Here is a 25,940-nt window from a genome sequence, read left to right as displayed (position 1 = left end):
AAAGAAAGGGCGGCACTCTCCAGGCTTTTTTTAAATTTACCATAGCGTCCTTTATTCCTACGTTACGTTCCGGGCTCTCGCCCGTCGTCAGGTATAATCATATGATTGTCCCTGACGACGGGCGAGAGCCCGAAACGTAACGTAGGAATAAAGGACGCTATGGTAAATTGAAAAAAAGCCTGGAGAGTGCCGCCCTTTCTTTTGCAAGGATAGAGATAGAGATAGAGTCACCATGCAGGCGTCCACCGCCCACCCGCACCCAGCATCCCACTCCCTGCTCCCCGGCTGCAGCAGGCACCGTGGGCTGGGTGGACGCCTGCTGCAGCCGGCACCATTGAAAGACACTAGAGATCATAATTGACCTCTAGTGTCTGTGCGCCACTGCTATGGGAGAGATGTCATGACGTCTCTCCCACAGAGAGGAGCCGACGGTGGCCAGAGATGGAGGGCAGCACAGCAGCGGTCCAGAAGCATGAGCAGAGCTGGTAATTATTGTTTTATTTGTTTTTTTTTGTGTTTGCAAGCAGCGCTACTACAGGTGCACAGCTACGGCCACACCCCTTCCCCGTGAAGCCATGCCCCTACCCTATGAAGCCACATCCCTATACTTTGCACACTAGGGACTATATACCAATAACATCTATCTTTATATATACTGTATGGGAGTCATTCCGATTTGATCGCATGTAGCAACTTTTTGCTGCTCGTGCGATCAACTAGACGCTGCCTATGTGTGAGTGTATTTTAGCTTAGCAGGTCTGCAAACGCTTGTGCCGCCCTGCTATGTGAAAAAGTTTCACTCAAAACAAGAGTAGCCCTGCAGCTACTTACCCTGTGCGACAGATCCAGCGATGAAGGTCCCGGTCCCGACGTCAGACATCCGCCCTCCGTTCAACTGGGCACGCCTGCGTTCTTCTTTCCACTCCCCAAAAACAGCTGGACATCTTCTTGCGATCACATTTGTTGCTGTCGGCGGCGTTCCCTGTCGACAATTGCCACCAGGCAACGATGTGTGTGCACATGCACATTTCCGACCCATTCACACCGCAGCAAAGAACCGCTGCGTGCGAACGGGTCGGTATGATCCCCTATATGTATGATGTGCAGTGTTATTATACAGCAGGGACGCTGCCCTAGGTTATATACATGATACACTAGGGACTATATACCAATAACATCTATCTCTATATATACTGTATATGTATATTGTGCAGTGTTATTATACAGCAGGGACTCTGTCCTAGGTTATACACATGATACACTAGGGACTATATACCAATAACATCTATCTCTATATATACTGTATATGTATAATGTGCAGTGTTATTATACAGCAGGAACTCTGCCCTAGGTTATACACATGATACACTAGGGACTATATACCAATAACATCTATCTCTATATATACTATACTGTATATGTATAATGTGCAGTGTTATTACACAGCAGGGACTCTGTCCTAGGATATACACATGATACGCTGGTGACTATATACCAATAACATCTATCTCTATATATACTGTATATGTATAATGTGCAGTGTTATTATACAGCAGGGATACTGTCCTAGGTTATACACATGATACACTAGGGACTATATAACAATAACATCTATCTCTATATATACTGTATATGTATAATGTGCAGTGTTATTATACAGCAGGGACGCTGTCCTAGGTTATATACATGATACACTAGGGACTATATACCAATAACATCTATCTGTATATATATACTGTATATGTATAATGTGCAGTGTTATTATTAGAGATGAGCGGGTTCGGTTTCTTTGAATCCGAACCCGCACGAACTTCACTTTTTTTTTCACGGGTCCGAGCGACTCGGATCTTCCCGCCTTGCTCGGTTAACCCGAGCGCGCCCGAACGTCATCATGACGCTGTCGGATTCTCGCGAGACTCGGATTCTATATAAGGAGCCGCGCGTCGCCGCCATTTTCACTCGTGCATTGAGATTGATAGGGAGAGGACGTGTCTGGCGTCCTCTCCATTAGAATAGAGATAGATAGATTAGATAGAGAGAGATTGTGCAGAGTCGCAGACAGAGTTAGTTTACCACAGTCAGTGACCAGTGCAGTTGCTAACTTTTATTTAATATAATATATCCGTTCACTTCTCTCTGCTATATCCGTTCTCTGCCTGAAAAAAAAAACGATACACAGCACAGTCAGTCACACAGTGTGACTCAGTCTGTGTGCACTCAGCTCAGCCCAGTGTGCTGCACAGTCATCAATGTATAAATTAAAAGCTTATAATTAATTGTGGGGGAGACTGGGGAGCACTGCAGGTTGTTAGCAGGAGCCAGGAGTACAATTATATTAATTAACAGTGCACACTTTTGCTGCAGGAGTGGTGACCAGTGCCTGACCACCAGTATAGTATTGTTGTATACTACTAATATCTCTTTAAATATCAACCAGTCTATATTAGCAGCAGACACAGTACAGTGCGGTAGTTCACGGCTGTGGCTACCTCTGTGTCGGCACACGGCAGGCAGTCCGTCCGACCAGAATTGTATTATTTATTATATACCTACCACCTAACCGTGGTTTTTTTTTCATTCTTTATACCGTCATAGTGTCATCCTAATTGTTACGAGTATACTACTATCTCTTTATCAACCAGTGTACAGTGCGGTAGTTCACGGCTGTGGCTACCTCTGTGTCGGCACACGGCAGGCAGTCCGTCCGACCAGAATTGTATTATTTATTATATACCTACCACCTAACCGTGGTTTTTTTTTCATTCTTTATACCGTCATAGTGTCATCCTAATTGTTACGAGTATACTACTATCTCTTTATCAACCAGTGTACAGTGCGGTAGTTCACGGCTGTGGCTACCTCTGTGTCGGCACACGGCAGGCAGTCCGTCCGACCAGAATTGTATTATTTATTATATACCTACCACCTAACCGTGGTTTTTTTTTCATTCTTTATACCGTCATAGTGTCATCCTAATTGTTACGAGTATACTACTATCTCTTTATCAACCAGTGTACAGTGCGGTAGTTCACGGCTGTGGCTACCTCTGTGTCGGCACACGGCAGGCAGTCCGTCCGACCAGAATTGTATTATTTATTATATACCTACCACCTAACCGTGGTTTTTTTTTCATTCTTTATACCGTCATAGTGTCATCCTAATTGTTACGAGTATACTACTATCTCTTTATCAACCAGTGTACAGTGCGGTAGTTCACGGCTGTGGCTACCTCTGTGTCGGCACACGGCAGGCAGTCCGTCCGACCAGAATTGTATTATTTATTATATACCTACCACCTAACCGTGGTTTTTTTTTCATTCTTTATACCGTCATAGTGTCATCCTAATTGTTACGAGTATACTACTATCTCTTTATCAACCAGTGTACAGTGCGGTAGTTCACGGCTGTGGCTACCTCTGTGTCGGCACACGGCAGGCAGTCCGTCCGACCAGAATTGTATTATTTATTATATACCTACCACCTAACCGTGGTTTTTTTTTCATTCTTTATACCGTCATAGTGTCATCCTAATTGTTACGAGTATACTACTATCTCTTTATCAACCAGTGTACAGTGCGGTAGTTCACGGCTGTGGCTACCTCTGTGTCGGCACACGGCAGGCAGTCCGTCCGACCAGAATTGTATTATTTATTATATACCTACCACCTAACCGTGGTTTTTTTTTCATTCTTTATACCGTCATAGTGTCATCCTAATTGTTACGAGTATACTACTATCTCTTTATCAACCAGTGTACAGTGCGGTAGTTCACGGCTGTGGCTACCTCTGTGTCGGCACACGGCAGGCAGTCCGTCCGACCAGAATTGTATTATTTATTATATACCTACCACCTAACCGTGGTTTTTTTTTCATTCTTTATACCGTCATAGTGTCATCCTAATTGTTACGAGTATACTACTATCTCTTTATCAACCAGTGTACAGTGCGGTAGTTCACGGCTGTGGCTACCTCTGTGTCGGCACACGGCAGGCAGTCCGTCCGACCAGAATTGTATTATTTATTATATACCTACCACCTAACCGTGGTTTTTTTTTCATTCTTTATACCGTCATAGTGTCATCCTAATTGTTACGAGTATACTACTATCTCTTTATCAACCAGTGTACAGTGCGGTAGTTCACGGCTGTGGCTACCTCTGTGTCGGCACACGGCAGGCAGTCCGTCCGACCAGAATTGTATTATTTATTATATACCTACCACCTAACCGTGGTTTTTTTTTCATTCTTTATACCGTCATAGTGTCATCCTAATTGTTACGAGTATACTACTATCTCTTTATCAACCAGTGTACAGTGCGGTAGTTCACGGCTGTGGCTACCTCTGTGTCGGCACACGGCAGGCAGTCCGTCCGACCAGAATTGTATTATTTATTATATACCTACCACCTAACCGTGGTTTTTTTTTCATTCTTTATACCGTCATAGTGTCATCCTAATTGTTACGAGTATACTACTATCTCTTTATCAACCAGTGTACAGTGCGGTTTTTTTATACCGTGGTTTTTTTATACCGTGGTTTTTTTATACCGTGGTTTAACCGTGGTTTTTTTATACCGTGGTTTTTTTATACCACCTAACCGTGGCAGTCCGTCCATAATTGTATATATAGTATACTAGTATCCAATCCATCCATCTCCATTGTTTACCTGAGGTGCCTTTTAGTTCTGCCTATAAAATATGGAGAACAAAAAAGTTGAGGTTCCAAAATTAGGGAAAGATCAAGATCCACTTCCACCTCGTGCTGAAGCTGCTGCCACTAGTCATGGCCGAGACGATGAAATGCCAGCAACGTCGTCTGCCAAGGCCGATGCCCAATGTCATAGTACAGAGCATGTCAAATCCAAAACACCAAATATCAGGAAAAAAAAGACTCCAAAACCTAAAATAAAATTGTCGGAGGAGAAGCGTAAACTTGCCAATATGCCATTTACCACACGGAGTGGCAAGGAACGGCTGAGGCCCTGGCCTATGTTCATGGCTAGTGGTTCAGCTTCACATGAGGATGGAAGCACTCAGCCTCTCGCTAGAAAAATGAAACGACTCAAGCTGGCAAAAGCACAGCAAAGAACTGTGCGTTCTTCGAAATCCCAAATCCACAAGGAGAGTCCAATTGTGTCGGTTGCGATGCCTGACCTTCCCAACACTGGATGTGAAGAGCATGCGCCTTTCACCATTTGCACGCCCCCTGCAAGTGCTGGAAGGAGCACCCGCAGTCCAGTTCCTGATAGTGAGATTGAAGATGTCAGTGTTGAAGTCCACCAGGATGCGGAGGATATGGGTGTTGCTGGCGCTGGGGAGGAAATTGACCAGGAGGATTCTGATGGTGAGGTGGTTTGTTTAAGTCAGGCACCCGGGGAGACACCTGTTGTCCGTGGGAGGAATATGGCCGTTGACATGCCAGGAGAAAATACCAAAAAAATCAGCTCTTCGGTGTGGAGGTATTTCACCAGAAATGCGGACAACAGGTGTCAAGCCGTGTGCTCCCTTTGTCAAGCTGTAATAAGTAGGGGTAAGGACGTTAACCACCTCGGAACATCCTCCCTTATACGTCACCTGCAGCGCATTCATAATAAGTCAGTGACAAGTTCAAAAACTTTGGGTGACAGCGGAAGCACTCCACTGACCAGTAAATCCCTTCCTCTTGTAACCAAGCTCACGCAAACCACCCCACCAACTCCCTCAGTGTCAATTTCCTCCTTCCCCAGGAATGCCAATAGTCCTGCAGGCCATGTCACTGGCAATTCTGACGAGTCCTCTCCTGCCTGGGATTCCTCCGATGCATCCTTGCGTGTAACGCCTACTGCTGCTGGCGCTGCTGTTGTTGCTGCTGGGAGTCGATGGTCATCCCAGAGGGGAAGTCGTAAGACCACTTTTACTACTTCCACCAAGCAATTGACTGTCCAACAGTCATTTGCGAGGAAGATTAAATATCACAGCAGTCATCCTACTGCAAAGCGGATAACTGAGGCCTTGACATCCTGGGTGGTGAGAAACGTGGTTCCGGTATCCATCATTACTGCAGAGCCAACTAGAGACTTGTTGGAGGTACTGTGTCCCCGGTACCAAATACCATCTAGGTTCCATTTCTCTAGGGTTGCGATACCGAAAATGTACACAGACCTCAGAAAAAGAGTCACCAGTGTCCTAAAAAATGCAGCTGTACCCAATGTCCACTTAACCACGGACATGTGGACAAGTGGAGCAGGGCAGGGTCAGGACTATATGACTGTGACAGCCCACTGGGTAGATGTATGGACTCCCGCCGCAAGAACAGCAGCGGCGGCACCAGTAGCAGCATCTCGCAAACGCCAACTCGTTCCTAGGCAGGCTACGCTTTGTATCACCGGTTTCCAGAATACGCACACAGCTGAAAACCTCTTACGGCAACTGAGGAAGATCATCGCGGAATGGCTTACCCCAATTGGACTCTCCTGTGGATTTGTGGCATCGGACAACGCCAGCAATATTGTGCGTGCATTACATCTGGGCAAATTCCAGCACGTCCCATGTTTTGCACATACCTTGAATTTGGTGGTGCAGAATTTTTTAAAAAACGACAGGGGCGTGCAAGAGATGCTGGCGGTGGCCAGAAAAATTGCGGGACACTTTCGGCGTACAGGCAGCACGTACAGAAGACTGGAGCACCACCAAAAACGCCTGAACCTGCCCTGCCATCATCTGAAGCAGGAGGTGGTAACGAGGTGGAATTCAACCCTCTATATGCTTCAGAGGTTGGAGGAGCAGCAAAAGGCCATTCAAGCCTATACAACTGACCACGATATAGGAGGTGGAATGCACCTGTCTCAAGCGCAGTGGAGAATGATTTCAACGTTGTGCAAAGTTCTGATGCCCTTTGAACTTGCCACACGTGAAGTCAGTTCAGACACTGCCAGCCTGAGTCAGGTCATTCCCCTCATCAGGCTTTTGCAGAAGAAGCTGGAGACATTGAAGGAGGAGCTAAGACAGAGCGATTCCGCTAGGCATGTGGGACTTGTGGATGGAGCCCTTAATTCGCTTAACAAGGATTCACGGGTGGTCAATCTGTTGAAATCAGAGCACTACATTTTGGCCACCGTGCTCGATCCTAGATTTAAAACCTACCTTGGATCTCTCTTTCCGGCGCACACAAGTCTGCTGGGTTTCAAAGACCTGCTGGTGAGAAAATTGTCAAGTCAAGCGGAACGCGACCTGTCAACATCTCCTCCTTCACATTCTCCCGCAACTGGGGGTGCGAGGAAAAGGCTCAGAATTCCGAGCCCACCCGCTGGCGGTGATGCAGGGCAGTCTGGAGCGACTGCTGATGCTGACATCTGGTCCGGACTGAAGGACCTGACAACCATTACGGACATGTCGTCTACTGTCACTGCATATGATTCTATCACCATTGATAGAATGGTGGAGGATTATATGAGTGACCGCATCCAAGTAGGCACGTCACACAGTCCGTACTTATACTGGCAGGAAAAAGAGGCAATTTGGAGGCCCTTGCACAAACTGGCTTTATTCTACCTAAGTTGCCCTCCCACAAGTGTGTACTCCGAAAGAGTGTTTAGTGCCGCCGCTCACCTTGTCAGCAATCGGCGTACGAGGTTACATCCAGAAAATGTGGAGAAGATGATGTTCATTAAAATGAATTATAATCAATTCCTCCGCGGAGACATTGACCAGCAGCAATTGCCTCCACAAAGTACACAGGGAGCTGACATGGTGGATTCCAGTGGGGACGAATTGATAATCTGTGAGGAGGGGGATGTACACGGTGATATATCGGAGGATGATGATGAGGTGGACATCTTGCCTCTGTAGAGCCAGTTTGTGCAAGGAGAGATTAATTGCTTCTTTTTGGGTGGGGGTCCAAACCAACCCGTCATTTCAGTCACAGTCGTGTGGCAGACCCTGTCACTGAAATGATGGGTTGGTTAAAGTGTGCATGTCCTGTTTTGTTTATAGTTACAACATAAGGGTGGGTGGGAAGGGCCCAAGGACAATTCCATCTTGCACCTCTTTTTTCTTTTATTTTTCTTTGCGTCATGTGCTGTTTGGGGAGGGTTTTTTGGAAGGGACATCCTGCGTGACACTGCAGTGCCACTCCTAGATGGGCACGGTGTTTGTGTCGGCCACTAGGGTCGCTTATCTTTCTCACACACACAGTCAGCTACCTCATTGTGCCTCTTTTTTTCTTTGCGTCATGTGCTGTTTGGGGAGGGTTTTTTGGAAGGGACATCCTGCGTGACACTGCAGTGCCACTCCTAGATGGGCCCGGTGTTTGTGTCGGCCACTAGGGTCGCTTATCTTTCTCACACAGTCAGCTACCTCATTGCGCCTCTTTTTTTCTTTGCGTCATGTGCTGTTTGGGGAGGGTTTTTTGGAAGGGACATCCTGCGTGACACTGCAGTGCCACTCCTAGATGGGCCCGGTGTTTGTGTCGGCCACTAGGGTCGCTTATCTTTCTCACACAGTCAGCTACCTCATTGCGCCTCTTTTTTTCTTTGCGTCATGTGCTGTTTGGGGAGGGTTTTTTGGAAGGGACATCCTGCGTGACACTGCAGTGCCACTCCTAGATGGGCCCGGTGTTTGTGTCGGCCACTAGGGTCGCTTATCTTTCTCACACAGTCAGCTACCTCATTGCGCCTCTTTTTTTCTTTGCGTCATGTGCTGTTTGGGGAGGGTTTTTTGGAAGGGACATCCTGCGTGACACTGCAGTGCCACTCCTAGATGGGCCCGGTGTTTGTGTCGGCCACTAGGGTCGCTTATCTTTCTCACACAGTCAGCTACCTCATTGCGCCTCTTTTTTTCTTTGCGTCATGTGCTGTTTGGGGAGGGTTTTTTGGAAGGGACATCCTGCGTGACACTGCAGTGCCACTCCTAGATGGGCCCGGTGTTTGTGTCGGCCACTAGGGTCGCTTATCTTTCTCACACAGTCAGCTACCTCATTGCGCCTCTTTTTTTCTTTGCGTCATGTGCTGTTTGGGGAGGGTTTTTTGGAAGGGACATCCTGCGTGACACTGCAGTGCCACTCCTAGATGGGCACGGTGTTTGTGTCGGCCACTAGGGTCGCTTATCTTTCTCACACAGTCAGCTACCTCATTGCGCCTCTTTTTTTCTTTGCGTCATGTGCTGTTTGGGGAGGGTTTTTTGGAAGGGACATCCTGCGTGACACTGCAGTGCCACTCCTAGATGGGCACGGTGTTTGTGTCGGCCACTAGGGTCGCTAATCTTACTCACACAGCGACCTCGGTGCAAATTTTAGGACTAAAAATAATATTGTGAGGTGTGAGGTGTTCAGAATAGGCTGAAAATGAGTGGAAATTATGTTTTTTGAGGTTAATAATACTTTGGGATTAAAATTACCCCCAAATTCTATGATTTAAGCTGTTTTTTAGTGTTTTTTGAAAAAAACACCCGAATCCAAAACACACCCGAATCCGACAAAAAAAAACCGGTGAGGTTTTGCCAAAACGCGGTCGAACCCAAAACACGGCCGCGGAACCGAACCCAAAACCAAAACACAAAACCCGAAAAATTTCCGGCGCTCATCACTAGTTATTATACAGCAGGGACGCTGTCCTAGGTTATACACATGATACGCTAGGGACTATATACCAATAACATCTATCTCTATATATACTGTATATGTATGATGTGCAGTGTTATTATACAGCAGGGACGCTGCCCTAGGTTATACACATGATACGCTGGGGACTATATACGAATAATATCTATATATATATATATACTGTATATGTATAATGTGCAGTGTTATTATACAGCAGGGACGTTGTCCTAGGCTATACACATGATACACTAGGGACTATATACCAATAACATCTATCTCTATATATACTGTATATGTATAATGTGCAGTGTTATTATACAGCAGGGACGCTGCCCTAGTTATATACATGATACACTAGGGACTATATACCAATAACATCTATCTCTATATAGACTGTATATGCATAATGTGCAGTGTTATTATACAGCAGGGACTCTGTCCTAGGTTATATACATGACACACTAGGGACTATATACCAATAACATCTATCTCTATATACTGTATATGTATAATGTGCAGTGTTATTATACAGCAGGGATACTGTCCTAGGTTATACACATGATACACTAGGGACTATATACCACTAACATCTATCTCTATATATAATGTATATGTATAATGTGCACTGTGTTATTATACAGCAGGGCCGCTACCCTAGGTTATAAACATGATACGCTATGGACAATATACCACTAACATCTATCTCTGTATATACTGTATATGTATAATGTGCAGTGTTATTATACAGCAGGGACTATATCCTAGGTTATACACATGATATACTAGGGACTATGGCCCTCATTCCGAGTTGTTCGCTCGGAGATTTTCATCGCATCGCAGTGAGAATTCTCTTAGTGCGCATGCGCAATGTTCGCACTGCGACTGCGCCAAGTAACTTTACTATGAAGAAAGTAAGTTTACTCACGGCTTTTTCATCGCTCCGGAGATCGCATTGTGATTGACAGGAAATGGGTGTTACTGGGCGGAAACACAGCGTTTTAGGGGCGTGTGGCTGAAAACGCTACCGTTTCCGGAAAAAACGCAGGAGTGGCCGGGGAAACGGTGGGAGTGCCTGGACGAACGCTGGGTGTGTTTGTGACGTCAGCCAGGAACGAAAAGCACTGAACTGATCGCACAGGCAGAGTAAGTCTGAAGCTACTCTAAAACTGCTAACTCGTTTGTGATCGCAATATTGCGCATACATCGGTCGCAATTTTAAGAAGCTAAGATTCACTCCCAGTAGGCGGCGGCTTAGCGTGTGTAACTCTGCTAAATTCGCCTTGCGAGCGATCAACTCGGAATGAGGGCCCATATACCCATAACATCTATCTCTATATATACTGTATATGTATAATGTGCAGTGTTATTATACAGCAGGGACTCTGTCCTAGGTTATACACAGGATACACTAGGGACTATATACCAATAACATCTATCTCTATATATACTGTATGGGGTATATGCAATTGCGGTCGAATTCCCGAAATTGTCGAATTTCGGGTCATTTTCGACCAAAAAAAAAAAATCGCCTATGCAATTCAGTGCTTTCCGACCAAAAAAACGGACTTTCAAAATTCGACTTTTTGAAATTCGAATTTTTGCAAATTCGACTTTTCTGCAATGATACAAGTGCTGCAATTCGACCAAAGCATATTCAATTCAAGTTTGGAAATTTGACAGCAGTGCTTTTAGACAGCAAATTCGTCATTTTCAATCCGCCACACTTTGGAGGGTGAAAACAAATAAAAAAAATGTAAACATGTTTTTTTTTGTGTTTTTTGGGGGGGGAATAGCAGATCTATTTATATTAGAAGGGATTAGGTACTTTTTTTTTTTTTTTGGAGGCACAAATATTATTTATATATTTTTTAAAATATATTTATTTTTTATTTTATTTTTTTATGCTGGAACGGTAAAATCATAAAAAAAAAATGGCGTGGGGTCCCCCCTCCAAAGCATAACCAGCCTCGGGCTCTTCGAGCTGGTCCTGGTTCTAAAAATGCGGGGGAAAAATTGACAGGGGATCCCCCGTATTTTTAAAGCCAGCACCGGGCTCTGCGCCTGGTGCCAAAAATACGGGGGACAAAAAGAGTAGGGGTCCCCCGTATTTTTAACACCAGCATCGGGCTCCACTAGCTGGACAGATAATGCCACAGCCGGGGGTCACTTTTATGCCGTGCCCTGCGGCCGTGGCATCAAATATCCAACTAGTCACCCCTGGCCGGGGTACCCTGGGGGAGTGGGGACCCCTTCAATCAAGGGGTCCCCCCCCCAGCCACCCAAGGGCCAGGGGTGAAGTCCGAGGCTGTCCCCCCCCATCCAATGGGCAGCGGATGGGGGGGCTGATAGCCTTTTGTGATAATAAAAAGATATTGTTTTTTCCAGTAGTACTACAAGTCCCAGCAAGCCTCCCCCGCAAGCTGGTACTTGGAAAACCACAAGTACCAGCATGTGGGAGAAAAACGGGCCCGCTGGTACCTGTAGTACTACTGGGAAAAAAATACCCAAATCAAAACAGGACACACACACCGTCGACAGTAAAACTTTATTTCATACGTCGACACACACATACTTACCTATGTTCACACGCCGACATCGGTCCTCTTCTCCATGTAGATTCCACAGATACCTGAAAAGAAAAATAAGATTTTACTTACCGATAAATCTATTTCTCGTAGTCCGTAGTGGATGCTGGGACTCCGTAAGGACCATGGGGAATAGCGGCTCCGCAGGAGACAGGGCACAATAATAAAAGCTTTAGGATCAGGTGGTGTGCACTGGCTCCTCCCCCTATGACCCTCCTCCAAGCCTCAGTTAGGATACTGTGCCCGGACGAGCGTACATAATAAGGAAGGATATTGAATCCCGGGTAAGACTCCTACCAGCCACACCAATCACACCGTACAACTCGTGATCTGAACCCAGTTAACAGTATGATAAACGCAAAGGAGCCTCTGAAAAGATGGCTCACAACAATAATAACCCGAATTTTTGTAACAATAACTATATACAAGTATTGCAGACAATCCGCACTTGGGATGGGCGCCCAGCATCCACTACGGACTACGAGAAATAGATTTATCGGTAAGTAAAATCTTATTTTCTCTGACGTCCTAGTGGATGCTGGGACTCCGTAAGGACCATGGGGATTATACCAAAGCTCCCAAATGGGCGGGAGAGTGCGGATGACTCTGCAGCACCGAATGAGAGAACTCCAGGTCCTCCTCAGCCAGGGTATCAAATTTGTAGAATTTAGCAAACGTGTTTGCCCCTGACCAAGTAGCTGCTCGGCAAAGTTGTAAAGCCGAGACCCCTCGGGCAGCCGCCCAAGATGAGCCCACTTTCCTTGTGGAATGGGCTTTTACTGATTTTGGCTGTGGCAAGCCTGCCACAGAATGTGCATGCTGAATTGTACTACAAATCCAACGAGCAATCGTCTGCTTTGAAGCAGGAGCACCCAGTTTGTTGGGTGCATACAGGATAAACAGCGAGTTAGATTTTCTGACTCCAGCCATCCTGGAAACATATATTTTCAAGGCCCTGACAACGTCAAGCAACTTAGAGTCCTCTAAGTCCCTAGTAGCCGCAGGTACCACAATAGGTTGGTTCATGTGAAATGCAGAAACCACCTTAGGTAGAAATTGAGGACGAGTCCTCAATTCTGCCCTGTCAGAATGAAAAATTAAGTAAGGGCTTTTATATGATAAAGCCGCCAATTCTGACACACGCCTGGCTGAAGCCAAGGCTAACAGCATCGTCACCTTCCATGTGAGATATTTTAAGTCCACAGTGGTAAGTGGTTCAAACCAATGTGACTTTAGGAAACTCAACACAACATTGAGATCCCAAGGTGCCACTGGAGGCACAAAAGGAGGCTGTATATGCAGCACCCCTTTTACAAATGTCTGAACTTCAGGTACTGAAGCCAGTTCTTTCTGGAAGAAAATCGACAGGGCCGAAATTTTAACCTTAATGGACCCTAATTTTAGGCCCATAGACAGTCCTGTTTGCAGGAAATGAAGGAAACGACCCAGTTGAAATTCCTCTGTAGGGGCCTTCTAGGCCTCACACCACGCAACATATTTACGCCAAATGCGGTGATAATGTTTTGCGGTTACGTCCTTCCTGGCTTTGACCAGGGTAGGGATGACTTCTTCTGGAATGCCTTTTTTCCTTCAGGATCCGGCGTTCTACCGCCATGCCGTCAAACGCAGCCGCGGTAAGTCTTGGAACAGACAAGGCCCCTGCTGTAGCATGTCCTTTCTTAGAGGTAGAGGCCACGGTTCGTCCGTGAGCATCTCTTGACGTTCCGGGTACCAAGTCCTTCTTGGCCAATCCGGAACCACGAGTATAGTTCTTACTCCTCTCCTTCTTATGATTCTCAGTACTTTTGGTATGAGAGGCAGATCTGTCCAGTTTTTTGTTTAGACGGGACGCCATCATGTCCACCTTTGGTTTTTCCCAACGGTTTACAATCAGGTGGAAGACTTCTGGGTGAAGTCCCCACTCTCCCGGGTGAAGGTCGTGTCTGCTGAGGAAGTCTGCTTCCCAGTTGTCCACTCCCGGAATGAACACTGCTGACAGTGCTATCACATGATTTTCCGCCCAGCGAAAAATCCTTGCAGCTTCTGCCATTGCCCTCCTGCTTCTCGTGCCGCCCTGTCTGTTTACGTGGGCGACTGACGTGATGTTGTCCGATTGGATCAACACCGCCTGACCCTGAAGCAGAGGTTTTGCTTGACTTAGGGCATTGTAAATGGCCCTTAGTTCCAGAATGTTTATATGAAGACATGTTTCCATACTTGACCACAAGCCCTGGAAATTCCTTCCCTGTGTGACTGCTCCCCAGCCTCTCAGGCTGGCATCCGTGGTCACCAGGATCCAATCCTGAATGCCAAATCTGCGGCCCTCTAGTAGATGAGCACTCTGCAGCCACCACAGAAGAGACACCCTTGTCCTTGGCGACAGGGTTATCCGCTGATGCATCTGAAGATGCGATTCGGACCATTTGTCCAGTAGATCCCACTGAAACGTTCTTGCATGGAATCTTCCGAATGGAATCGCTTCGTAAGAAGCCACCATTTTTCCCAGGACCCTCGTGCACTGATGCACTGACCATTAAATAGTAAATGGTGTGGATATATAGTTAAGATATATTTATTTAGTGTATTCATGTGATGTAAGAATATGTTGCAACAACCTAATTTATACCTAATATAAATTATACTAAAAGGAACCTAACTTGTGGTGTTTACTTACCTGAGGTAATGGTTATAAGAGAAAATTGAATAAAGATAGGGTACGGTGAAAACTGTAAGAAATAACATAACAAAAGAAAGTTAGAGGGTTTTTCCCAAGTTTACCCTTTATTGATATATCAATATCTACTATAAATTTGGGTGGAGGCACAAGAAAGAAAGTAACGATTTAGTAACCCCTACCTCACATTTCACCAATTAGGGTTACATAATAGAGAGCATGTAAAATCCAAAAAACTAAAGTTCAGTAAAATGACCCAAAAATCTAAATTAAAAGTGTCTGAGGAGAAGCGTAAACTTGCCAATATGCCATTTACGTTACGGAGTGGCAAGGAACGGCTGAGGCCCTGGCCTATGTTCATGGCTAGTGGTTCAGCTTCACATGAGGATGGAAGCACTCATCCTCCCGCTAGAAAACTGAAAAGAGTTAAGATGGCAAAAGCACAGCAAAAAACTGTGCGTTCTTCTAAATCACAAATCCCCAAGGAGAGTCCAATTGTGTTGGTTGCGATGCCTGACCTTCCCAACACTGGACGGGAAGAGGTGGCTCCTTCCACCATTTGCACATCCCCTGGAAGGAGCACCCACAGTCCAGTTACTGATAGTCAAATTGAAGAAGTCACTGTTGAAGTACACCAGGATGAGGATATGGGTGTTGCTGTCGCTGAGGAGGAAATTGACAAGAAGGATTCTAATGGTGAGGTGGTTTGTTTAAGTCAGGCACCCGGGGAGACACCTGTTGTCCGTGGGATGAATATGGCCATTGACATGCCTGGTCAAATAAAAAAATAAAAAATCACCTCTTCAGTGTGGAATTATTTTAACAGAGATGCGGACAACAGGTGTTTAGCCGTGTGTTGCCTTTGTCAAGCGGTAATAAGTAGGGGTAAGGATGTTAACCACCTAGGTACATCCTCCCTTATACGTCACCTGGAGTGCATTCATCAAAAGTCATTGACAAGTTAAAAAACTTTGGGTGGCAGCGGAAGCAGTCCACTGACAACTAAATCCCTTCCTCTTGTGCCCAAGCTCCTACAAACCACACCACCAACTCCCTCAGTGTCAATTTCCTCCTTAGACAGGAACACCAATAGTCCTGCAGGCCATGTCACTGGCAAGTCTGACGAGTCCTCTCCTAACTGGGATTCCTCCGATGGATCCTTGAGTGTAACGCCTACTGCTGCTGGCGGTGCTGTTGTTGCTGCTGGGAGTCGATCGTCATCCCAGAGGGGAAGTCAGAAGACCACTTGTACTACTTCCAGTAAGGAATTGACTGTCCAACAGTCCTTTGCGAGGAAGATGAAATATCACAGCAGTCATCCTGCTGCAAAGCGGATAACTCGGGCATTTGCAGCTGTGTTGGTGGTTAGACGTGTGTCCGGTGTCCACCGTTAATTCACAGGGACTTAGAGAATTTCTTGAGGTAGTGTGTACCCGGTACCAAATACCATCTAGATTTCACTTCTCTAGGCAGGCGATACCGAGAATGTACACAGACGTCAGAAAAAGACTCACCAGTGTCCTAAAAAATGCAGTTGTACCCAATGTCCACTTAACCACGGACATGTAGACAAGTGGAGCAGGGCAGACTCAGGACTATATGACTGTGACAGCCCACTGGGTAGATGTATTGCCACCCGCTGCAAGAACAGCAGCGGCGGCACCAGTAGCAGCATCTCACAAATGCCAACCTGTTCCTAGGCAGGCTACGCTTTGTATCACCGCTTTACATAAGAGGCACACAGCTGACAACCTCTGATGGAAACTGAAGTACATCATCGCAGAATGGCTTACCCCAATTGGACTCTCCTGGGTATTTGTGACAACGGACATCGGACAACGCCACCAATATTGTGCGTGCATTACATGTGGGCAAATTCCAGCACGTCCCATGTTTTGCACATACATTGAATTTGGTGGTGCAGAATTTTGTAAAAAACGACAGGGACGTGCAAGAGATGCTGTCGGTGGCCCGAAGAATTGCGGGCCACTTTCGGCATTCAGCCACCGCGTACAGAAGACTGGAGCACCAGCAAACAGGTGGTAACGAAGTGGAATTCAACCTCTATATGCTTCAGAGGATGGAGGATCAGCAAAAGGCCATTCAAGCCTATACATCTGCCCACGATATAGGCAAAGGAGGGGGCATGCACCTGTCTCAAGCGCAGTGGAGAATAATTTAATTGTTGTGCAAGGTTCTGCAACCCTTTGAACTTGCCACACGTGAAGTCAGTTCAGACACTGCCAGCCTGAGTCAGGTCATTCCCCTCATCAGGCTTTTGCAGAAGCAGCTGGAGAGATTGAAGGAATAGCTAAAACGGAGCGATTCCGCTAGGCATGTGGGACTTGTGGATGGAACCCTTAATTTTCTTAACCAGGATTCATGGGTGGTCAATCTGTTGAAATCAGAGGACTACAGTCTGCACATGTTCAAAGACCTGCTGGTGAGACACTTGTCAACTCAAGCGCAACGTGACTCATCAACAGCTCCTCCTTCACATTCTCCCAAAACGGGGGCTGCGAGGAAAAGGCTAAGAATTCCCAGCCCACCCGCTTGTGGTGATGCAGGGCAGTCTGGAGTGAGTGCTGACATCTGGTCCGGACTGAAGGACCTGCCAACGATTACTGACATGTCGTCTACTGTCACTGCATATGATTCTGTCACCATTGAAAGAATGATGGAGGATAATATGAGTGACAGCATCTAAGTAGGCACGTCAGACAGTCCGTACGTATACTGGCAGGAAAAAGAGGCAATTTGGAGGCCCTTGCACAAACTGGCTTTATTTTACCTAAGTTGCCCCCCCTCCAGTGTGTACAACGAAAGAGTGTTTAGTGCAGCTGGTCACCTTGTCAGCAATCAGCGTACGAGGTTACTTCCAGAAAATGTGGAGAAGATGATGTTCATCAAAATGAATTATAATCAATTCCTCTGTGGAGACATTCACCATCAATTGCCTCCAGAAAGTACACAGGGACCCGAGATGGTGGATTCCAGTGGGGACAAATTAATACTCTGTGAGGAGGGGGATGTACACAGTGAAAGGGGTGAGGAATTGGAGGATGATGATGAGGTGGACATCTTGCCTCTGTAGAGCCAGTTTGAGCAAGGAGAGATTGATTGCTTCTTTTTTTGATGGGGGCCCAAACCAACCAGTCATTTCAGCCACAGTCATGTGGCAGACCCTGTGGCTAAAATGATGGGTTTGTTAAAGTGTGCATGTCCTGTTTATAAAACATAAGGGTGGGTGGGAGGACAATTCCATCTCTTTTTTTTATGTTTGCATCATGTGCTGTTTGGGGCCAAATTTTTTGAAGTGCCATCCTGTCTGACACTGCAGTGCCACTCCTAGATGGGCCAGGTGTTTGTGCAACCCACTTGGGTCGCTTAGCTTAGTCATCCAGCGACCTTGGTGCAAATTTTAGGACTAAAAATAATATTGTGAGGTGTTCAGAATAGACTGGAAATGAGTGGAAATTATGGTTATTGAGGTTAATAATACTATAGGATCAAAATTCCACCCAAATTCTATGATTTAAGCTGTTTTTGAAAAAAAAAAAAACAATTCCAAAACACACCCAAATCCGACAAAATAAATTTCAGGGAGGTTTTGCCAAAACGTGTCCGAATCCAAAACACGCTGGCGGAACCGAATCCAAAACCAAAACCCGAATAATTTCCGGTGCACATCTCTACTATATACCAATAACATCTATCTCTATATGTACTGTACATGTATAATGTGCAGTGTTACTATACAGCAGGGACTCTGCCCTAGGATATACACATGATACACTGGGGACTATATACCAATAACATATATCTCTATATATACTGTATATGTATAATGTGCAGTGTTATTATACAGCAGGGATACTGTCCTAGGTTATACACATGATACACTAGGGACTATATACCAATAACATCTATCTCTAGATATACTGTATATGTATAATGTGCAGTGTTATTATACAGCAGGGACGCTGTCCTAGGTTATATACATGATACACTAGGGACTATACACCAATAACATCTTTCTCTATAAATACTGTATATGTATAATGTGCAGTGTTATTATACAGCAGGGACTCTGTCCTAGGTTATACACATGATACACTAGGGACTAATACCAATAACATCTATCTCTACATATACTGTATATGTATAATGTGCAGTGTTATTATACAGCAGGGACTCTGTCCTAGGCTATACACATGATACACTAGGGACTAATACCAATAACATCTATCTCTACATATACTGTATATGTATAATGTGCAGTGTTATTATACAGCAGGGACTCTGTCCTAGGTTATACACATGATACGCTAGGGACTATATACCAATAACATCTATCTCTATTTATACTGTATATGTATAAATTGCAGTGTTACTACATACCTCCCAACTGTCCTGATTTTCGCGGGACAGTCCCATTTTTTGGGGACTGTCCCGCTGTCCCACCCGCGGGCCGCAGTGTCCCGCGGTGGGGGGGGGGCAGTTGGGAGTCTCTGTGTCTCGCTGCCCTGCTTAGCAGAGCAGAGCAGCGGAGAATAGACGCTGTGCGCATGCCCACAGCGTCTGTTCACTGGAGACAGAGGGAGAGAGTGACGAAAATGGGGGCGTGGCTCGCGATCGTGATAGCGCTAGCCTCATTAGCGCAGTCTGGTCACTAAAGAAAAGTCCTTCAATTATCAAGTCACCTCTTTGAAGCAGGGGCCAACACGTTGGGAGAACACTTAATGAAACAAACACACAGGATATGTCTCACAAGTATTCTGCTTTACCGAGTTAAAAAACACATATTTATAGGCATACAGTATACATCTGGTTTTAATTGTCCAGCTTACATTTCTTTCTCCAAAGGAGGGGGCACAGTTATTTTCCATTCATTTCGTAACATACATTGCACAGGGTGGTCATTCCGAGTTTTTCGCTCGCAAGCCGATTTTAGCAGAGTTGCTCATGCTAAGCCACCGCCTACTGGGAGTGAATCTTAGCATCTTAAAATTGCAAACGACGTATTCGCAATATTGCGATTACACACCTCGTAGCAGTTTCTGAGTAGCTTCAGACTTACTCAGCATCTGCGATCAGTTCAGTGCTTGTCGTTCCTGGTTTGACGTCACAAACACTCCCAGCGTTCGCCCAGACACTCCCGTGTTTCTCCAGCCACTCCTGCGTTTTTTCCGGAAACGGAAGCGTTTTTCCCCACACGCCCATAAAACGGGGTGTTTCCGCCCAGTAACACATATTTCCTGTCTATCACATTACGATCGCCTGAGCGAAGAAAAAGCCGTGAGTAAAAATCCTAACTTCATAGCAAATTTACTTGGCGCAGTGCGAACATTGCGCATGCGCACTAAGCGAAAAATCGCTGCGATGCGATGAAATTTACCGAGCGAACAACTCGGAGTGAGGGCCAATATCCAGTAAATCCTATAGCATAATCATCTCATACATTGCCAATTCTTTTCTGCTACGTTAGCATTTCTTTAGCACATACTGTTTATTGTTCCTACATTCTTTCCATAGACTGCATACAGCCATTTCCTGTCTTCGTGGACAATATATAATGAATACCAGATGTTAGTTTTTCTCTAAAAACCAGTATGAAGATTTCTTATCTTATACTTCATATACCTTCGTTTAGAATATGTCCAAGCTTTATTTAAACACATTACTTTCTTATATATAAAGCATTTAATTATTATAACCCAATATAGGCCCTCATTCCGAGTTGTTCGCTCGGAGATTTTCATCGCATCGCAGAGAGAATTCTCTTAGTGCGCATGCGTAATGTTCGCACTGCGCATGCGCCAAGTAACTTTACTATGAAGAAAGTATTTTTACTCACGGCTTTTTCGTCGCTCCGGCGATCGCATTGTGATTGACAGGAAATGGGTGTTACTGGGCGGATGTACGGCGTTTTAGGGGCGTGTGGCTGGAAACGCTACCGTTTCCGGAAAAAACGCAGGCGTGTCCGGAGAAACGGTGGGAGTGCTTGGGCGAACGCTGGGTGTGTTTATGACGTCAGCCGGGACCGAAAAGCACTGAACTGATCGCACAGGCAGAGTAAGTCTGAAGCTACTCAAAAACTGCTAACTCGTTTGTGATCGCAATAATGCGCATACATCGGTCGCACATTTAAGAAGCTAATATTCACTCCCAGTAGGCGGCGGCTTAGCGTGTGTAACTCTGCTAAAATCGCCTTGCGAGCGAACAACTCGGAATGAGGGCCATAGTGGCTAATTATTAACTCTATCAATCGCGGGTCTTCCCTCGAAGCCACGCCCCTTTTCGTATATCACGCCCCTTTTCGGGAGCATGTGTCCCTCCTTGGACAACTGGAAAGTTGGGAGGTATGTTACTATACAGCAGGGACTCTGCCCTAGGTTATACACATGATACACTAGGGACTATGGTGGTCATTCCAAGTTAATCGCTCGCTGACGTTTTTTCGCACACAGCGATTAGGCTAAAATTGGCATTTCTGTGCATGCGCATGGGCCGCAGTGCGCACGTGCAACGTAATTTCACAACAAACGAAGCAATTTTACACAGGTCACAGCTGCGCTTTTCAGTCGCACTGCTGATCGGTGAGTGATTGACAGGAAAGGGCCATTTCTGGGAGGTAACTGAGCGTTTTCCGGGAGTGTACTAAAAAACACAGGTGTGTCAGGTAAAAACGCAGGAGTGGCTGGGGAAATGGGGGAGTGGCTGGCCGAACGCAGGGCGTGTTTGTGACGTCAAACCAAGGAACTAAACTTAAGGCCCCCATCCACTAGTCAGATTTGGGCAGTTTTCTTCAGATTTCGATGCATCTGACCGTCATATCTGAAGAGAAGTGTCACATTGGATGGCTCTTCAGATCCAATGCTCACTCCCGTGTCAGATATGTCTGAACTACAGATCTCTGAGGCTGCCCCAACTATTTATCTGAATCTGAAGAAAACAGGTGCAAATCGGATTGTTTTTTTTACTTCAGATGTATCTGATCAGATTCATCTGAAGCGTCACTTGACTGGCATCTCCCTGACCACTCCCACCCACCAAGAGGGGGAACAGCGGCAGCAGCAGCATCAGATCAATCACATGTAGCATGTGTGCATCAGATATATCTGATGCGATCTGGCACATGATATATTGCATCAGATATATCTGAAGTGAATGTAATGAAAATTAAGCCCAGGGTCTGATCCAATTCCCGGGACGCTCCCGGGAGAGTTCAAGAGAAATCTGATGCTATCTGCAGTTCAGACAAGTCTGAGTAGTGGATGGCCACCTTTACTGTAGCGATCGCAATCTAGGAGTAGATCTGGAGCTACTCAGAAACTGCAGATAAATATTTAATAGCAGAACTGCTATTCTTTCATTCGCAATTCTGCTAAGCTAAGATACACCCCCAGAGGGCGGTGGCCTAGCATGTGCAATGCTGCTAAAATCAGCTAGCGAGCGATCAACTCCGAATCACCCCCTATATACCAATAACATCTATCTCTATATATACAGTATATGTATAATGTGCACAGTGTTATTATACAGCAGGGACTCTGTCCTAGGTTATACACATGATACACTAGGGACTATATACCAATAACATCTCTCTCTATATATACTGTATATGTATAACGTGCAGTGTTATTATACAGCAGGGACTCTGTCCTAGGTTATACACATGATACGCTAGGGACTATATACCAATAACATCTATCTCTATATATACAGTATATGTATAATGTGCACAGTGTTATTATACAGCAGGGACTCTGTCCTAGGTTATACACATGGGCCCTCATTCCGAGTTGTTCGCTCGTTCTTTTTCATCGCATCGCAGTGAAAATCCGCTTAGTACGCATGCGCAAAGTTCGCACTGCGACTGCGCCAAGTAACTTTACTATGAAGAAAGTATTTTTACTCACGGCTTTTTCATCGCTCCGGCGATCGTAATGTGATTGACAGGAAATGGGTGTTACTGGGCGGAAACACGGCGTTTTAGGGGCGTGTGACTGAAAACGCTACCGTTTCCGGAAAAAACGCAGGAGTGGCCGGAGAAACGGTGGGAGTGTCTGGGCGAACGCTGGGTGTGTTTGTGACGTCAACCAGGAACGACAAGCACTGAACTGATCGCACAGGCAGAGTAAGTCTGAAGCTACTCTAAAACTGCTACGAGGTTTGAGATCGCAATATTGCGAATACATCGGTCGCACTTTTAAGAAGCTAAGATACACTCCCAGTAGGCGTAGGCTTAGCGTGTGTAACTCTGCTACATTCGCCTTGCGAGCGATCAACTCGGAATGAGGGCCATGATACTGTATATGCATAATGTGCAGTGTTATTATACAGCAGGGATACTGTCCTAGGTTATACACATGATACACTAGGGACTATATACCAATAACATCTATCTCTATATATACTGTATATGTATAATGTGCAGTGTTATTATACAGCAGGGACTCTGTTCTAGGTTATACACATGATACACTGGGGACTATATACCAATAACATCTATCTCTATATATACTGTATATGTATAATGTGCAGTGTTATTATACAGCAGGGACTCTGTCCTAGGTTATACACATGATATGCTGGGGACTATATACCAATAACATCTATATATATATATATATATATATATATATATATATATACTGTATATGTATAATGTGCAGTGTTATTATACAGCAGGGACGCTGTCCTAGGTTATATACATGATACACTAGGGACTATATACCACTAACATCTATCTCTATACAGTATATAGGCCCTCATTCCGAGTTGATCGCTCGCAATGCGAATGTAGCAGAGTTACACACGCTAAGCCTACGCCTACTGGGAGTGTATCTTAGCTTCTTAAAAGTGCGACCGATGTATTCGCAATATTGCGATTACAAACTACTTTGCAGTTTTAGAGTAGCTTCAGACTTACTCTGCCTGTGCGATCAGTTCAGTGCTTGTCGGTCCTGGTTGACGTCATAAACACACCCAGCGTTCGCCCAGGCACTCCCACCGTTTCTCCGGCCACTCCTGCGTTTTTTCCGGAAACGGTAGCGTTTTCAGCCACACGCCCCTAAAACGCCGTGCTTCCGCCCAGTAACACCCATTTCCTGTCAATCACATTACGATCGCCGGAGCGATGAAAAAGCCGTGAGTAAAATTACTTTCTTCATAGCAAAGATACTTGGCGCAGTCGCAGTGCGAACATTGCGCATGCGCACTAAGTGGATTTTCACTGCGATGCGATGAAAAATACCGAGCGAACAACTCGGAATGAGGGCCCTAGTGTATATGTATAATGTGCACAATGTTATACAGTAGAGGCAATCGCTGTCAGCATCTCACTGGGCTCCCATGGTGCGCGAGCGCACTCCACATAGGGATTCAGACTGCGATCGCTGCAGCATTCCAGTCTGAGTTAGGCCTATGGTTTTGCCCATTAGAGAAAGATTTTGCTTTTGTGATCAGGTCTGAATTAGTCCCTAGGTCATGTGTGGGGGGCTGTTCACACATACCATGTTTGGTGCCCACAGACGTCTCTCACACACCAGGCACATCGCTCACCTCACTGCCGGTCACCGTCACCTCCTCTCCTGTAACCCGCCAACTACACCGAAAAATAAGCCCAGCACCAGCGTCCTCACTCCAGCTGCTCCTCTCTCCACACACAGTCACACACAGGAAACTTCTCCTCCCCCCTCCTTCCCCTAATCCATGTCCTCCACTCTGAGCTCACACAGAGCCTCTCTCTCACTTCCTGATTGTATTAACTCCTTCAGCTCCTGAAGTGGTGACAGCCCCATAGTAAAGCAGGATAATGCAATGTATAACAAGACTAGGCATGTCCTCTAAGACATAACATGTACATGTACACACATGTTTATATATATATATATATATTACATACATTCATAGGAGAGCAACCAGCGGCACTCTGGAGACTTCTTCAAAGATAATAAAGTGCAAAGATTTTAATACATGTTCAAACATACTTGCCTACCTGACCCTCTCCATGAGGGAGAAAATGCTCTGTTCCTGGACATTCCTGGTAATGTGTGATTGCCATCACCTGTGGTGAGCTAGTTAATTGATAAGAAAGGTGTTTCACCACAGGTGATGGCAATCATACATTACCAGGAAAGTCCAGGAACAGAGAATTTTCTCCCTCATGGAGAGGGTCAGGTAGGCAAGCATGTGTTGAAATCAGGTGATATATATATATATATATATATACACTGCTCAAAAAAATTAAGGGAACGCTAAAATAATATATCCTAGATCTGAATGAATGAAATATTCTTATTAAATACTTTGTTCTTTACATAGTTGAATGTGCTGACAACAAAATCACACACAAATTATCAATGGAAATCATATTTATTAACCCACGGAGGTCTGGATTTGGAGCCACCCTCAAAATTAAAGTGGAAAAACACACTACAGGATGATTCAACTTTGATGTAATGTCCTTAAAACAAGTCAAAATGAGGCTCAGTAGTGTGTGTGGCCTCCACATGCCTGTATGACCTCCCTACAACGCCTGCTCCTGATGAGGTGGCTGATGGTCTCCTGAGGGATCTCCTCCCAGACCTGGACTAAAGCATCCGCCAACTCCTGGACAGTCTGTGGTGCAATGTGGCATTGGTGGATGGAGCGAGACATGATGTCCCAGATGTGCTCAATTGGATTCAGGTCTGGGGAACGGGCGGGCCAGTCCATAGCATCAATGCCTTTGCCTTGCAGGAACTGCTGACACACTCCAGCCACATGAGGTCTAGCATTGTCTTGCATTAGGAGGAACCCAGGGCCAACTGCACTGGCATATGGTCTCACAAGGAGTCTGAGGATCTCATCTCGGTACCTATTGGCAGTCAAGCTACCTCTAGCGAGCACATGGAGGGCTGTGTGACCCCCCCAAAGAAATGCCACCATTACTGACCCACTGCCAAATCGGTCATTCTGGAGGATGTTGCAGGCAGCAGAACGTTCTCCTTGGTGTCTCCAGACTCTGTCACGTCTGTCACATGTGCTCAGTGAGAACCTGCTTTCATCTGTGAAGAGCACAGGGTGCCAGTGGCGAATTTGCCAATCTTGGTGTTCTC

General features: G+C 45.6%; 1 protein-coding gene across 1 annotated transcript in view; it reads right to left on the bottom strand.

The window, feature by feature from the left end:
* LOC134936110 (zinc finger protein 182-like) overlaps nucleotides 1-24,501 on the bottom strand; it is a 104,159-nt gene extending 79,658 nt beyond the window's left edge. Inside the window, exon 1 of the mRNA XM_063931022.1 lies at nucleotides 24,403-24,501. The gene's annotated coding sequence lies outside the window, so the exon portion shown is untranslated. The remainder of the gene's footprint in view (nucleotides 1-24,402) is intronic.
* Between the last annotated feature and the right edge of the window lie 1,439 nt (nucleotides 24,502-25,940).

This window comes from Pseudophryne corroboree, chromosome 6, assembly GCF_028390025.1.
Source record: "Pseudophryne corroboree isolate aPseCor3 chromosome 6, aPseCor3.hap2, whole genome shotgun sequence".
NCBI classification, from domain to species: Eukaryota; Metazoa; Chordata; class Amphibia; order Anura; family Myobatrachidae; genus Pseudophryne; species Pseudophryne corroboree.
Note: the sequence above shows the minus strand (reverse complement) of the source record. Positions and strands in the feature narration are given on the sequence as shown.